Genomic DNA, 18760 nt, shown 5'->3' with positions numbered 1-18760 from the left:
AATCAGTTTTGGGCGCGAAAATGTGGCTGCCAAGAGGTCAAAGTTGAAAGAGTTGACATTTGCAGACTCTACCAAACTCCTCCGCCAATTTTGGGTCTAAACACTTGAAATTTTAGATGTATGTTACTTGGACATGGGTCAAACATTTTAATTTGATTTGAGCCCAAAAGAAATGTTAAGGAGGGGGGGTCATAATTGGTGCCAAAGTTTAAAAAAATTCGATCTCTGCGGTTTCTACCAACTTTTCTCTATGGTAGTTAAGGAAGCCTATTATATAGAAAGGCACTACCGTACATATTTACACTTTAATATATACATATGTATATAAAGTTATGAACAGTACATAAGGCCTGAGCAAAGCCAGACTGAACTGCTCGTATACTATAATCTGTTAAATTGCAACGGAAAAAAAAAACATTCTAGATAATAACTCATTTTTAAAACATTAAAATGGTTTAGATCCCATTCTTCCGAAATGTTCAGTGTTAACCATCAAATATTGAATAAATCACGTTGACACACCGGTTCCCACTGGATCACCGAAGTTAAGCAACGTTGAACCTGATCAGTACTAAAGGGGTCACCATTTTGGACTTCCAGGTGCTGTATGTGCTCTCTGCTTATCTCGGCATTATTTACAGTCGTCCTGGACTTCTCCTTGCCACTGGACACAAGCAGTGCCGATTCAAGGGCGGTGAGGTTGGTGATTGCACAACCCTTGCCTCACAATTACATGCGCAGCTGCCCCTACAGGGGGTATCCTTTGTCTTTTGAGACTGAACCGAGGCATCAATCGATTGAATAAACGTTTCCTATTTTTCTAATTATTAGACAATTCCGTAATCTATATTTTACACTATTGATCTATCCTAAATAAACAAGGCCTGTAAACAGCGTCGCAAAGTACACACATAATTATGACATCACCGATTCTCTGGCGAGAAATGGAGGTCCCGACTGACCACTTCATTACAATGAATACATACATTCATGCAAAAAAAAAAAAAAAAATACTTAATATTTTTTTAGTTAGCATTCTCCTATATTACTCCGGGCAACGCCAGGAAACGGGTCCTGCCAATTATTAATTAACAAATGCCGAGTTAAAAAAGAACTTGGGAGCCAAGACTGATTAACTATTTACTTTAAACGCATACAATGCCCACTGAAATAGTTTTTGTTGTAGGATTGAGTTATGTTTGAAAGTTTGCATTTTAATTGGTCTAATCAGCAATTAATTTACTAGGTGGCTCAGCTACACTAAGTTATAAAAGAATCAATATAAACTTGAGATAGGAATTAGATATGAACAAAAGGAAATATCACCACAAGTAGTAATACTTAATATGAACGTGAAAGCAATGGTCTTATTTTTTATAAGATTTGGCTAGTTTTCGATTTCAGTCTGCTTGTTGAGTATAGCCTTCATCGTTTTTCTCTCTCATATATATATATATATATATATATATATATATATATATAGCATGCCCATTTTAAATCTGGTGTCCTAACCATAATATCCTCTTACTAGCAATACACCTTGTTGGGGTCAGGGTAATACAAGTTTTACGCGGCACAATCACACTGACACACCGGTTCTCACCAGATCGTCGAAGTTAAGCAATAACAGGTTGAGAAACTGGTGTGGTCTATCCTTCTCTCGAGAGTAGATGGGACTCTCTTAAGCCATGATAGGCACCCCATCTAGTAATGGCGTTACGATAAAAAAAATACCCTTGATAGCCCAGGCGAAGCATCAAGTATTCAGCTACCGACAAAATTTGAATTACACTACAAACTCCTGTAGCGAGTTCAATCTCGGCCGCGGCCGCGCTGGTTGGATTAATCCAAGCAAAATTAATAAAAGTTGCCAAAAATTTACGTTTCTGAATTTTTTAGATGAAAATTTTTTATTCATTATTTGGAATCTTCGGACTACTATTCTCACCCGGAAGGACCCGTGGCGCAGTGTTTAAAGTACTTGGAAAAAATCAATTGTAAGAATTATATTCCCCTGAAGGTTGAAAGTTTTTATTCTCAGTGTGGGCAACCAAACAATACAACTGCGAATTACTTAGGAGCGTTATTCAGTTATGACTGACGGAATGAGAGCATGGTTGACTCCTCGTGAAGTGAATAAAGAGTTTCGTTCGAAATTCCGTCCAACAGAAACATTCTCAAATCCCTTAAGGCCGGAGGCTACATCGACCGAACTTGTGAAAATGACATTCAAGCTGAGAGCAGTAGTCCGAAGATTCACAATCAATAAAAATCGCCAGAACTTTGGTGAATATAATAAACGATCCGAGAATAACAGTCTGATCCTCATTCATCATTTAACGATTATTAGGAAGCAGGCTGAATTTAAAATAAAGGATAAGCCATTCTTGTGACTAGCTACCACCTCTAATCCTCCGGATTATGCTCCTTGACAGATGCTTTATCGATTAGATGACAGAGGGCACCACCTGCAGCCATTCAAATCTAATATCACTTTTAGTCTTTTTTTGTTTTTTTTTCACCGAACGTTTGATTTGCAACTGTCTTTGTTTACATCGAACAGTCGTGGTAATGTCATTTGAATTTCTATAAGATAGTTAGAATCACAGGGTCTATGACTAGCAGAGCTACCAGGCATTGCCTGGGACAAAAATGTAACATTTTCACCCTTCTGCCTTTTTCATTTTCATTCATCCCTCCCACCCACAGTTTTGCCAAGTGCATTCCTCTCTCTGGACACACACAATTCCAGTCGGCGTAAGGTAAATAACTTAAAACGAAAAAAAAGGAAGTAAAAGAAGTAACTTGGTTGAAAAATAGACTATGATAACTAGGGCTGTGGCAACAGCATATTCTTTTCATAATAATCTGTCCATCTAACTTGGTAGCGTTTCTCTTTCTTCCGACCGCACGCTGGACACAGCTAGTCCATTCTCACCTTCACTTTACACGTTAGTCTCTTTTCGGCCACACGGTGTCCTTTTTTTTTTTTTCTTTTTCGTTAGACGCAAGCCCGAGCACACTTGCCAATTTGCATATGCGTTCAAACGCTGCTCTTGCTGCTAATACAATCGCTTGCCAGCCATCTTACAGCTGCTATTTTCCCCACACGCGCTCTATTCCACATCAACCCCCCCCCCGCACACACAAAATTTCGGGTTTCCTATCTAAGTCAAAGGAAGAAGTTTATGATTTTTTAAAAACCTTGTGAATGTATATTTATGCTTGGATAAAAATAACTAGCATCACCCAGGGAATATTCACGTTTTCATTCGTTTGCATAATTTACTGTCAATTTTTTAGTTTGAAATGATACATTTATGGAAAGTTTACTAATATTAAGCAGGAATTGTCTTCCTTCTCCCATAAAAACATTGCCAGTTAAATATTCTTTAAGCGAATAAAACAAATGAATATATACATATATAATTTTATTCTTTATGTAAATACAGCCATGTCTTTCTACGATGTGCTAACCGTTTCAATCATATTTGGTTTCATCAGGCAAGAAAAATTAAAATACAAAAATTGAAAATGTTAAAAAAGATACTTTTAACCCTTCCTCCTTTTACCAAAACCTAATTAATTTAAACCCATAAGAACTTTAAACCTAATTAATTTAAACCCATAAGAACTTTAAACCTAATTAATTTAAACCCATAAGAACTTTAAACCTAATTAATTTAAACCCATAAGAACTTTAATTTTTACTTATTGCCAGTCATGGCAATTATTTCTCTACTCAAAATTTGGAAAGGTCTGGAACCTTTTTACTTTTTGTATTTTAATTTTTCTTGCCTGATAAAATCAAATATGATTGAAACGGTCTGCGCATCGTAGCAAGATATGACTGTATTTACATAAAAAATAAAAAAATATGTGTTCTCTTTGAGCACTATCAACGACCTTTGTTGAAATTCAATTATTCTTAATTTTTGGATATCTTTCTACCTAGAATATATATATATATATATATATATATATACACACACACACGTCACTAAGTTAAAAAAATCTAACAATAACTAAACAGTTGCAATATTGCATTATTATATCGATGTTAATAAAGCCACTCAGACTCCATCGGTTGCTGAAAATGAGTAATTGCTGATAATCATTTGTATGAAAATGCCCCCCCCCCGCGCGCGAAGCTTCCACCACACGCACTCCTCTAGCTACCACTATTGTCAATTTTCTCCCACTGTGCCTAAATCAAAATGCTAATTCCATAAAAAGTCTTTTCCTAGTACCGCCCGCATGTGGAAGTGTTCCGCTGGTCTGCTTCTCAGATGACTACAACAGTCCTCTTCAAGTCCGATGTATACAAATTCTTGTTGACTCCCCTACTAAATAATCAAATTCTACCCACATTTCCACCATAAACGATCACCGAGTCGCTGTCTCACTGACCACCTGATACTTATTAACCCTAATCCTCGAGTGACCTTTGGGCTTTGATAAGTATTGCCTCCATTGTAAAAATAAAATAACTAAGAACAGTCCTTGATAATAAAAAAGCAGGAAAAATACTAGTAGAAATTAGAATGAAAGGGAAGATTGAGACCACACAACGCACAGCAGTGATGGAAACATTGGTACTCACAAAGCACTCCCTCCATAATTTCCCCACTACATACAGAAGCCACACCTAGTGATCTGACCATCACATATTTTCATATTCTGGATATTATAGAACAAACAAAAACGAAAACGAAAACGAAAACAAAAACGAAAACAAAAACGAAAACAAAAACGAAAACAAAAACGAAAACGAAAACAAAAACGAAAACAAAAACGAAAACACAAACAAAAACGAAAACAAAAACGAAAACACAAACAAAAACGAAAACAAAAACGAAAACACAAACAAAAACGAAAACAAAAACGAAAACACAAACAATAACAATAACAATAACGAAAACACAAACAATAACAATAACAATAACGAAACCACAAACAATAACGAAACCACAAACAATAACGAAACCACAAACAATAACGAAAACACAAACAATAACGAAACCACAAACAATAACGAAACCACAAACAATAACGAAACCACAAACAATAACGAAACCACAAACAATAACGAAACCACAAACAATAACGAAACAACAAACAATAACGAAACAACAAACAATAACGAAACAACAAACAATAACGAAACAACAAACAATAACGAAACAACAAACAATAACGAAACCACAAACAATAACGAAACCACAAACAATAACGAAACCACAAACAATAACGAAACCACAAACAATAACGAAACCACAAACAATAACGAAACCACAAACAATAACGAAAACACAAACAATAACGAAACCACAAACAATAACGAAACCACAAACAATAACGAAACCACAAACAATAACGAAACCACAAACAATAACGAAACCACAAACAATAACGAAACCACAAACAATAACGAAACCACAAACAATAACGAAAACACAAACAATAACGAAAACACAAACAATAACGAAAACACAAACAATAACGAAAACACAAACAATAACGAAAACACAAACAATAACGAAAATACAAACAATAACGAAAACACAAACAATAACGAAAACACAAACAATAACGAAAATACAAACAATAACGAAAATACAAACAATAACGAAAATACAAACAATAACGAAAATACAAACAATAACGAAAATACAAACAATAACGAAAATACAAACACAAACAATAACATTTTTTTTTTTTAATTTCAAAATCTTAGCACTGATTACCAACAGTGAGTAATCACAAAAATGATTTGTATAAAAACTTATACTTAAATAACCAATAGAAATAGTTCCGGAAAAAAAAAGCAAACAAACAAAAACAGTATGGTACTAGAACCATAATGTAAATACAACCTCTCTCACACAGAAGAGACGTTGCAAGCCTATCTTTGTTTTATCGTTATTTTCATGGCAGGTGCTCGTCTGAACTCCAATCTCTGGTCCCCCCTCGCCAATCTTTTACAAAAACCACCCGTCTAGCTGAATCCGCTGTCAAAAACTTTCCCCACTCTTTATCTATGCCTAAATCAAAACGTAGATTCCACGAACAAAGCTTCTTTCTTAGAACTGCACGCCTGTGGAACTCTGTTCCGTCTGCCTGCTTCCCTCCTGACTACAACTTGGATGTATTCAAGTCCAACATAAACAAATTCCTGATGAACCGCCCCCCCTTAAGTAGACACTCTAAACATCCACACTAACGTACTGTACTTACAATAACCCTTATCCCTGAGTGGCTTCTGGGCCTTGATAAGTGGTGACCACCTTGTAAAAAAAAAAAAAAAAACTGTAGCAAAACTATCCAAGTGGTGTCTTGCCTAGTACATGCATTGACGGCTATGGCTCCATCTCTCTCCTTCAAGCATTCATGAACTTATTGTTGCTCATCATTTTTAGCTGTTCAGACCGTCAACATAGGTTTCTCGCTGTCATCCTCTGCTTCTTCTACCCACGATCTTTGCCATTATTCTTTGCTGGTTGTTGGAGAATAGTTTGATGACGATCAGGTGCCACCTGTTCATCATGGCAATCCTTACCGAACAAAGTGTTCGGATTCAGAACACTATTCCTAGTGTTTCTCGAATGAAGAACCTGATGTATTGCCATAGCTTTCTTTGCAGTTGTACAGACAGCAGGTTGCAGTTTCTTTATGTCCGAGCAGTGTCCATAATGGGCGATTGTCCTGAACATTGTAATCACTGGTATCTTCTGCTCAGCACAACGAAATACGAAACCATGAACTGTTAGCTACTTTTCATGGCCTCACGTTATCCTGATCGGGGAGGGGGGGGCTGTATAGGTTCTCGATAATGCCCAAGGGTCTCCCACAGACTAGGGGGGGGGAGGCGTCTTACTCTTCCTTTGACAGTAGTGCTGTCCCGATACTCTAGAAAACTATAGTAAATATAAATGTTAGTTTTTATTGATAGACTTCTTAGATGTTGATGGTTAAGAGGCTCCGTTCCAGAATCATACTGTTCAGTATAAAGATGTATTCTTTCAAAGAGAGTAACGTTGCGGCCGATTTGATCTCCTGTAGTTAAAATACGAAAACTTTCCCGTTGAAGTATTTGTACTTCTACAGAATTTGAACCAAACAAAACTAACTTTTGCTGATTCAAAAACCTTTTAAAAAATATGTCTTATCTATCGAGGCAAAAATGGCGATGAATACTTTTTTTTTTTTTAATTTAAAATTCTATTAAAAATAGAAAAAAAGTTTTGTATTATCATTCAAACACGGTAGTGCTTGAATATATGGTTAAGTAGCAGTTTTAGTCATTTAGACCTGCTTTAAAGCTTCGCCGCTCACTCATTTTTCGACCACATTTCAAACAATTATTACAGTTCATAGATTCTCAGATATACTGAAAAAAAAATCAATTTTCGTTCAGTCAAACAAAAGTTATAAAATTTTTGGTGTTCAAAATCGTGAAAATATTCAAGGAGGTAAGCGACGGTTTTATGACTGGTTTCTATAGCAACCACGTCGTTTCAGCGACTACTGTTGCTACTAATTCGAAAAGAGAAGTAACAAGTGAAACAGAGAATTACAGTATGAAAGGAAGATAATTGGGATTTTATTGAAAGCAGACGAGTGCCGTACATTGTTATTACATACGTGTTTATAAGGGCAAAAATAAGACTCAAATTAAACAAAAAACAAGTGAATTTCTGGAAGCCTGGAAAAATCATGGATTATAATAGAAAAATGCGAGCATGAAAAGTAATATGGTTAAGCTTAAACATGGAAAAGTAAAGGACTAGTTAAAACTGGAAAAGAAAAGGACAAGATATTCTAGTAAAAGATATAAATTTTTAACTTAAAATATTGCAGCATTCAGAAGTTTTTCTACAATTCAATTTATAACATTATATAATAAATTTTTAATGCTGCAATATTTTAAAGTTATAAATTTATTATATTTTTTACTAGAATATCATGTCCTTTTCTTTTCCAGTTTAATTAGTCCTTTACTTTTCCATGTGTAAGTTTAACCATATTGCTTTTCATGCTCACATTTTTCTATTGTAATCTTTTCACATGATCAAATTCAGGCTTTTATCTTTCTGGAAAAAAAAACAGTTCTTCAAGAACTACCATTTTTGGTCGTATCTGGTGTTAACTAACTATTACCCTACTTTTCGTTAAACTCAACAATTGTATTAAATATTTTTGGACGATTTTCACACGAATTGGTATTACTGGGGGGGGTTATGCATAAAAAATTGTATATTGATGATAGAATGTGAAAAGAAAAAATGTTTACAAAAAATTAAATTCTGAAAGAATGTTTGGTAAAATTGATTTTGTTTTGTATCGTCTGCAATAAAAAAAAAAAAAACAAAAAACAAACAAACAAACTGCGCATACTCACCGTTTCGGTTTGCTTCGTATTATACTAAATGAAAACCAAAATGGCGACCATTAAAAACTATTAGAGAATACATTGGATAATAAAAGGTCTCAACAACGTTACTTGTCGGCAACAATTTTAAATGTGATATTCGTTCAAAACAGACCTGAATATTCCTAATTAAAAAAAGTTGGGTGTTTTTGCATTTACTGATTCGCGATTTCCTCGAAATTATTCGGGTGTGCCCGGCAGATGACGGGAATGACCGGGCGAGCCTTATTACAAAAAAAACAAAAAACAAAAACAAAAAACAAAAACAAATGTTACAACCCACCTCGAATGTTAAGAATGGCGACGACCACCGAAATACATTGGAAAAAAGGTCTTAATATCCAGAAAGTTAATTATCGACCTCTTCCGGTTCTTCCCGTAATCTATCGGGCACACCCGAGTAACTTCGTAGAAATTGTGGGTTGATAAATGAAGTACCGAAAGGTATTAAGTTGGCACACATCAGCATTTTGACCATATCATTTTGCTACCTTTTAGGAATAGGATATCAAACATTTTCAGTGCTGACGTCATCAATGCAAGCAAAATAGTTTCACCGAACATTTCCGGAGCCGTCGAATGTTAACGCACTTCGCCGAACAATCTACACAATACGAACCGATTTTTTAATTTTTTTTTTTTTTTTTTTTTTTTTTTTTTTTTTACCCGAACTTAACCATCAACTAAGTTTTAGTTTGCAAAGTCGATTTAAATTGAGATCGTATTGTATAGAAGCTTCGAAACGATTCAGCTTTCCCTGTTCGTAGTCGGAATTGCTTACGTCACGACTGTAAATTTATTGTGGGAATTTTAAATTGTTTGACTTACCGAGGGTGAGTCGATGGGGGAAGAAAGGAATACTGGTAGCTATTACCAACACGGCCGGTGGTCCATTAAGCAAAGAAACTGGGTGCTTATTCCTTACAAGTTAAATAGACATTCCAGTCACGCGTGAATCTCGTTGACGAGAGTTTGGATATATAAAAGGAGTTGCCGCTCTACGATTGTTGTGTTGTCTTTCAGGGGCCCCGAGCCAAGTGTAGTATCTGTTCCGGCAGATACCGCAATCAAAGAACACTGCCCTTGTGGCAATCAATTATTGGTCACTGTAGGGGAAAAACCTTCATACCAATTATCAATATCCAGTTCCCTTCACTCTCCACGTGAAAAAAACAGCCTTGTGTCTAATTTGCTCAGTGGGGAAGCAAATAAATACCCAGACAAACTACAATTCGACCATCGTTACTCATCTGTTACTTTTACAAGGAAAGACTGCTTGTAAGCAACGTTGACATTTCGTTGCAAGACTTCAAACGTCTTTTCTTCCCCACCCCTACTCATCGGTAAGCTAATTCCGACATTATGAGTACCTATTCCAAAAAGCAGTTAATTGTCACTTTTTAGGGAACAGCATTTTCCCATGGCATTTAAAAAAACAAACAAAAAAAACGCCCTTTTGTTTGACTGCCCTAATGAGTATGCAAGCAAAAAGGGTATCGTATATACAGCCTGGTTTAACATTGCGGAACCAATCACCGACAACACCGCCAAAATACGACGATGCCTATTTGGGAAATTCTTTTAAGTGCTTTGTATCGATTCTCCAAGATTATTTCAATTACAAACGAACCGTTCACTAATTAAAAGAACCTTTAGGTTTACACAAAAACCAATAAGTGCACATTTTAATTAACAAACACTTATCGCAGTAAAAAAAAAAAAAAAAGAAAAAAAAGGTGTGTGTGAAAGTGCACTGGAGAACCACCCGAAGACTTACCTTTAAGAAGTTGATTAGGGGGAGGTTGAAAATAAGAAAATGCCTTTCGGAATAAACACCCCCAACCTCCCTATGTTAAGAACGGCTTTCAGAATAAGCACCCTCCAACCGACCCGAGCATGGAAATTCAGATAATAAATAAACATGAATTTATAAGACCAAAAAATTCAACCTTGATCGCCCTTCAGGGCCCGTGGCGCAGTTAATAGAGACGTTGAACCTCTACGGTTCCAGGTGAGAATTTTCTGAAGATAGCGGTTTCAATCCTACCCAAAGCCCGCTAGAGGATTACTTGGCCAAAAACGACAACAACTATGGAAGGCAGTAATTACAGTCAGGAGATTCAGAGTTCCCATCACGTCGCGGTTACTACCTGACGAAGGCCAGAGGAATAGTTGGCCGAAACGTCGTGAAACAACTAAGAAAAGATGAGGATAATAGTCCGCAATAAATAAAATTAATAAAATCAAGATTTATTAACACTTACTTGATTACAATTTTTTAAAAATGAAAATCGCTCCAGACAAGGCATGCAGCCATTTGATGTAAGAAGCTAAAAAAAAAAAAAAAAAAAAAAAAAAAAACAAAACTACCTGAAGGTCAAAAACTTACCAACGAAGGATAAATTGAATAAATTCTAACCCAGGAAACAGCAATTCTTCCCTCTTTGTCAGAAACATCGCTCATGGAATGTGAGAACTAAAGGACAACATAAGGGAAGGGAAATTTACGCAACTTCCGAAAGTAAATCACAAATCCACTTTCTAATCCTTAATAGATCCGGTCCTCATTTCGAAGTTTGAAATATTTGTACTTGAACATGTCCGTTTTTATTCAGATCAATCCACAACAATATTGATTCGGTAATTTCCGGCAATGGCCGAAAAAGTAATGACAAAAAAAGACTTACGCAGAACATTTGACAAATATGGTAAAATAGTCCCGAAAATGGAGTGTTTTATTAGCCCTAAAAGAGCCCCTGGGGTACACCCAAGAGTTATCGCGAAGTATAAACAAACAAAATTATATAGAAATCAGTTAGTTACAACTTTTTAGGAAACTTTATAAAAATCCAAGACATCAATTTTTGTTAAGCACAAAAGTGTCAATTTTAGCCATTTTAACCTGAAAGGCACCCCTGGGTGGCAACCGGAGTTTTTCTGAAAAATTCATTCTGTTACTTTTTTACTCATATCATGTTTAATGTTTGTGCAAAACTTAAAAAAATTCCAAGGCGTAGTTACTGAGAAAAGTGCGGACAGACGAATGGACAAGGGTGAATTTACAGGTGCACCCTCCTTTTGTCCCGGGGGGCGGGGGGACTGTTTTTAGTTAAATTTAGACAAAAATTTACGATGAATTTGCATAATTTTCTTAAAATTTTTTTTTTTTTTATTAGCAGATAAGTACATGATAATGTATTCAGTTTTCTTTTTAGGAACAATATTACGTATAGGGATTCAGCGTACTTATGCAGAGAAGGTATCGTGCTGAAATAAGGTTTAGAAACCCCTTCTTAGCACGGGGAGAGGGCCTTGTAACTAATCTGTATTATTTAATAAACGGATACCGTAAAACTTGAAAATACTACATTAAAAAAATAATAGCAGGGTACCTCCTCATAATTACCGGATTACGATGCTTGTACAGATTAGCGATTTTTTAAATCAACGCATTTTAGGTGAAAACATTACATACTTACGTATCATGTCGAAATTAGTATAAACTCCAAAGAAATTACGAAAAATGGGTTTGTTTTACTGTACACAGATTCGAAAAAGTTGTCACAAAACAAATATATAACAAATAAATGTTATAAAAGGCAAGATAAGTTACTTTTCTAACTAACTGGATATGTTTTTAGTGTTTATATTTAATTAGGCACCGCCAAAACGGGGGGGGGGGGCAGGTAAGTACTTTTTGACGGACCGTCTTTTTAAAAATCTACCAAAAATCAGCTAATTATCCGATTAATACGAAATTTTCAGCGATTATTAAGAGAAGAATGAACTTTATAAGTGTACTTATTTTTCATAAACGATATTTATATATACTTTTTTTGCTTACAACCCCCCCTTGTTTTGAGGGGTACAAATATGCTTAAAATAATCATCTGAAACTGAACATAACATATTGTGTTGTTGTAAGGGACAGAATTATAGATTAAAAAAAAAACTGTTTGCATACATTATTTTGACGTCTGAATATCAGAACTTCGATTGTGTTTAATTATCCCGCTTTTGAGTTTTGAAGTGTGAAATTCGGTGAATATGTTAAGTAAAATAATTAATTTAAGTTAAGCAAAACAAAAAAAAAAATTAATATTTATACGAAAAAAGCCATTTTAAAATCTTTGATAAGTAAATTAATTTTTTTTAGCGAGCCGAATAATGCATGACCATTATTAAACAGGGCATGCTTTGAAGAATCGATACAAAAAAAAAATTCGATAAATAGTGTGCCCTTTGTGTTAAAAACAGCATCATTTTTTTCGATCCCGTTTGAAAACGTTTGCCGCCTTTCGACTACGGTGGAGCAAACGCGCTGAAATAATTTTTTTTTATTCTGCTTTAAATCCCCCCCCCCCATTTTGGGGGAGCCTGGCCCCGACACACATACACATTAAAAACCAAACTCATACAAATGGTCACCCATCTGGTACTACTGGCCAGCCTCAGCGTTAATAATACATTGAAATTTTCGTCACTGAAAAATAAGTTTTTTTTTGGCCTGTTTGGTCTTCCATAGTTTGCTTTTTATCAAATACAAACGTAAACATTGTCGATCTAGACTCTAGATCGACGCGAAGTAACTGGTTGCCTATATGAATAAGTGGAATTATTTGAAATCCAGGTACTTATAATATTTTTGCATATTCTCATAGAAAATCATCCTAAATCTTAGTTAGACAACAAATAAATAAATTATTTCAAAAACCTTTTTTTTTTTTTTTTTTTTTTTTTTTTTTTTTTTTTTTTAAATATTTATGTACGTTTTTTGTGCAAGACAAAAAATGTTAATTGTTAACTTTTTGGGGAAAATTTAACATTCAAAATTTAATTAAAAATAGTAGAAAAAGTTTTACATTGTTCTGTTTTCTATATGATAAAATTCAGGGTTTTATCTTTCTGGAAAAAAAAAGTTACTCAGAAATAATGGATTTTAATGAATGTAATTTCGTTTTAAAAAACAACAACAACTTGGTTTTTCGGCCATTTTTGGTGGTGCTTATATTTAATGTAACATGTTTATTCAGCTCGAAAAACATACTGGCAGCCGACTCTCTCTCTCTCTTTGAGGTGGTAAGTTTTGGAAAATGAGTTATAAATAAAAAACAGACAAAATACTGTTAGAAACTCGCTCAATATATGTTACCGTGACATAGGCAGACATATATTCGGCGGGTTTTTAACAGTATTCTGACTGTTTTTTTTATTTATAACTCCTTTTCCCAAACTTACCGTCTCCGAGAGAAAGAGAGTCGACCACCATTTTGAATTTTCCAATACATCGGTAAACACTGTTTTTCGAGCTGAATAAACATGTTACATTAAATATAAACACTAAAAGCATATCCAGTTTGTTAGAAAAGTAACTTATCTTGCCTTTGATAACATTTATTTGTTATATATTTGTTTTGTGACAACTTTTTCGAAGCTATGTGTACAGTAAAACAAACCCCGAAAAATAATGAAAATGTGATAGATGTATTTTTAATAATAGTTATTAAACAATTACGTTTTGGCATTTTGTGTTTAAAAATGGTAGACTAATTAAAATCAAGGGAGATATGTCAGTGTGTCAAACTGAATTGGTCGTACAACTCTTCCACATTTTAAATGCGATAAAACTTGATAATTCGATCAATTCTATTACTTGTAAATATTTTTCTACCGGATCATTTTTCGTAATTTCTGAAATTTGTACTAATTACGACATGGCACGCAAATATATAGCAATGTTTTCACCTGAAATGCGTTGGTTTTTAAAGCGTCACAAATCTGCACAAGCACCCAAATAACTTCGTGGAAGTCGTGGGTCGATAAATGCAGAAACGCCGAAACAAACGGTTAAACTTTTATGAATAGGAAAAATCCAAAAGGAAATTGACAATTTGTACTGAAATAGAAAAGAAAATATGGCGACTTACCTCACGTAGCAACCGAAGCGAAAAACTTGTGCGAGTTCTCTTCCTTATGGAGGATCTTCACGTAGTTCCCATTCGGTGAATCGCTAATCCCTCACGCAAAAAATAAATGCCACAGACGACATGTTGTTGGTGTTAAAAAATAGTTGATTTGCGACAAACAGATGAGACAAGTTCACCTTTGACAGACGGAGGGTGGCAAGCGGTGAGACAACAGAAACCGGCAGTAGTACACTTTAACTAACCGGAAGTATTTTTTCTTGTTTTCATTTTCGGGAGAGCTCTAGTAACGAAAAGGGAAGACAATCAAAACTTTAATCATTTTCTTTATTGAACAATTTCTCCGAAAATGGACGTAAATACACTCAATTCAAAAGAAATATTTATTTTTATTTAGACCAATAAATCTTTTTTTTTTGCTGTTTTTTTATTTTAAATATTATTATATGAGAAATCTTTTCTCTATTGAGAAATACACATTTTGAATTGAGAAATGCACAGCTTAAATATGTAAACATCAAGTAAAGAATAATAAGTTATTCAAAATGGCCGCCTCATTTTACCATATTGGATAACTTTACCTGATGTTTACAGATTTAAAGATTGCATTTCTCAATACAAAACGCGGTGAAAATTCACTGGGGGGGGCACCCGAAGACTTACCTTTAAGAAGTTGATTACGAGGACGTTAACAATAAAAACAAAATGCTTTTCGGAATAAACACCCCCAACTTCCCCATGTTAAGAACGACTTTCGGAATAAACCCTCCCAACCTCCTCATGTTAAGGACAGCTTTTGGAATAAATGCATTTTGGAGATTGGACAACAAGTGCACATTGACCCAAAATTCGTATTTCTCAATAGATTTTTAACATGACAAGATTCCTTATATCGTAATATTCAACACACACACACACACACACACACACACACACACACATATATATATAATGCCTACACAGATTTTTTTTTCGTGCAATAAACACACGTCGTGATTTGGTGACTTGGCCGAAACTTATTAGTGTAGAAGGTTTTCTGGCATTTAGACAGAGGAAATACTATCTTTAAATATGTAAACATTTGTTAAAATTACCTAAAACGGCCCAAAAGAGACAGCCATTTTGAATAACTTGTTATTCTTTACCTAATGTTTACATATTTAAAGTGTGAATTTCTCAATCCAAAATGTGTTTTCCTCAATAGATTTTAACTCGAGAAGATTATTTATATAATAATATTAGGCAAAAAAAAAAAAAAAAAAACTAAAATAAAAAAATAAAATAATAAATAAATAAAATAAAATATCTACTCAGAATTTTTTCTCGCAATAAACTCACACTGTGATTTAGTGATTTTGTCGAAAAATGATTGGGGAAAAAAGGAAACACATTTTAAGTGATAACCAAAGTAAAAAAAAAAAAAAAAAAGAAAAAAGTCATGTCCAAATCTTCTAAAATGTCCGTTATAATTCTCAAGACTTTTCTTTTATTAATAAATAATTTTATAAAAAGCATTCAAAATTTAACTTTCGCCAATAAAGTTATATAAAAAAAAAAGAGGATTTCAAAATATTTCCAAATACTCTAATTCGACTGTTGTGTTTTGCATCTAAAAATTATATTTTCTTAAAGAAAGTTATTTATTTATTTGCTTGTTTTCGACAAAGGAGTCATCACTTATAAATGACCTGAGGCCACTCGAGGATAAGGATTAAAGGGTGATATCCATGGGAAAATGTCGAAGTAATCGTTAGTAGTGGAAATTTGGTAAATTGAATTACTTAAAAGGTCGGTTCATCAAGAACTTGTTTACATTCGACTTGAAGACGGCCATATTGTAGTCAGTTTGGTTTGGTTTGATTTGGCATATCAACCCTTTTTGGGCTATTTAATGCCGAATCCAGTTATTTTAGAAATAGTATTTATGTTGCATCCAGTTATTTTGTAGAAGGTTTTTATTCTTTAAGCTCTTTGTATCTTTAATTGTTAGTTTGTTGTGTTTGGTTTAGAAGATTGCGAATACAGGAGACATACTTATCTCCCTTTTTGCCACTTTAATGGCGGACGTGTTGTTTTAGACCATAGCAATAGTCTTTCTTTTACTAAAAACACAACAGCAATTGTTCTAATCGATGAATTTTCATAATTTTCTGGATATATTACTGTTTTCGACATGACAAGTATTGTTGTTTTGTTTGAAATCACATATTTAAAAAAATCGATCTATCGACTCTATCTTAACAAGCACCTTTTATTTGTACGACATATGGTTGTATTTTAGGAAGGATTGTGAGCTTTATTAATAATTTTATGGGTGGCATTTTTACGGGGGTCACTGTGTTTTAAATATATTCCTCATCCGTTCGCATTTATGAGCATGCGTAGTTGTGCGTGAAATCGATTACAAACTGACAAGGTTTAAAGTTGGGTGTGTTTGTGTTTATGAAAAACAAAACGCATGTATAAACCCACTTACACGTCCTTGTTCAGTTTTTACATTTGATGTTAAGTGTTTGGGTGTTTTAACTATTTTTCTTGCTCTTATTGTTGGGAGTTTTTTTTTTTTTTTTCAGGTGGAATGCCACACGGACGCTTTTATCCATTAGAACTAGAGAGAGAGAGAAAGAGAGAGAGAGAGAGAGACGGGGAGAGAGAGACAGGGAGAGAGAGACGGGGAGAGAGAGACAGGGAGAGAGAGACGGGGAGAGGAAGAAAGAGGGTGAGATAGAGAGAGAGAGAGAGAGAGAGAGAGAGAGAGAGAGAGAGAGAGAGAGACAGAGACAGAGACAGAGAGACAGAGAGGGGGAGAGGAAGAAAGAGGGTGAGAGAGAGAGAGAGAGAGAGAATATAAAAAAGTTAATAACTGCTAGGAAAACAAAAAACACAAACATTTTATAAAAATTACGCAAAACAGTAAAAAATAGACATGACAAAACGATTGCAATTTATTTTTGCCATTTAAATAAGAATTGTATTAACGTTTGATTTTTGATTGATTCTATTGTTTTCGACTTTTCTTTTCGTTGTAATTGCTTTTTCTCGTTATTTTAAAAAAAGAAATTTAGTGGTTCCATATTTATTTTTAATATGGCGGAAACAACAACAGCAACAGCAACAAAACAACAACAACAACATTTTTTATGTGTGTCACCAAAAACTGGCACCACACCAAATAAGTGAGGAGGGTCAAGGAGGATGGAAAGACCGAGGAGAGAAAGCACTAGCCAGACTTCCGCTGGATGAGTGCAAAGAGGACTGGGACGTTGGGGACGCTTGTTACTATTCAAATTCCAGTGAAGACCAATGGTCGCCGCCAACGAGAAATCAATGGTAAGTGGCTTTTATGATAACACAAATCCATCTGCAATCGTTATCGACAGAGGTGGAGAGTACTGGAAATCTGGGGAGACTTGTTGTCACTCGAACTTCAGAGAATGCCAGAAGTTGTTTTCAAAGAGAAATCTTTGATGATGGCCTGTTACTACTCCTAGTGAGTAAATAACAACAACAACAACAACAACAATAATAATAATAATAATAATAATAATAATAATAATAATAATAATAATAATAATAACAATAATAATAAGCGGACGGTAATGATGAAAACGTCTGCGGAAACCTACCCATAAAAACTACTAACACTAACTAACCATATAGAACAGAAAAGATGGAATGAAAACCGAAAAACTCTCGAATGGGGAAACCCATCTATAAAAAACTCGACAAACACTAACTAATCATATTGTGTAACTTTTCTAAAAAAAAAAAAAAAAGTCATCGGTTCGACTGATACCACACCAAATAGTCGTGAAGGGTCCAGGAGGATGGAAAAAAAAGAGAAAGAACATTAACAACATTTCCAATGAATGAGTGCGAAGAATATAGGAAGTAAGGGAGACTTATTGCCACAAAATTATCAGTAAAGGTCAATGGTCATTTCAAGTGAGAAATCGATGGTAAACGGCTGTTGCGATAAATAAATGCCAATAGTTATTGAAAGAGGCGGAGGGCACCGGAAATCTGTGGAGATTTGTAATCACTCAGATTTCAGTTATTATCAATAACTTTCTGATGCTGACGTATGAGAAATCCTAGTGAATAACAATAATAATAATAATAATAATAATGATAATAATAATAATAATAATGATAACAATAGTGATAATAATGATAACAATAATGATAATAATAATGATAATAATGATAATAATAATAATAATGATAATAATAATGATAACAATAATAATAATAATGATAACAATAATGATAATAATGATAACAATAATGATAATAATAATGATAATAATGATAACAATAATGATAATAATAATGATAATAATGATAACAATAATGATAATAATGATCACAATAATGATAATAATGATCACAATAATGATAATAA

Source organism: Euprymna scolopes, chromosome 26 (assembly GCF_053919585.1).
Source record: "Euprymna scolopes isolate OS-2025 chromosome 26, ASM5391958v1, whole genome shotgun sequence".
In the NCBI taxonomy this organism is placed as follows: Eukaryota; Metazoa; Mollusca; class Cephalopoda; order Sepiida; family Sepiolidae; genus Euprymna; species Euprymna scolopes.
This window is presented reverse-complemented; position numbering follows the sequence as displayed.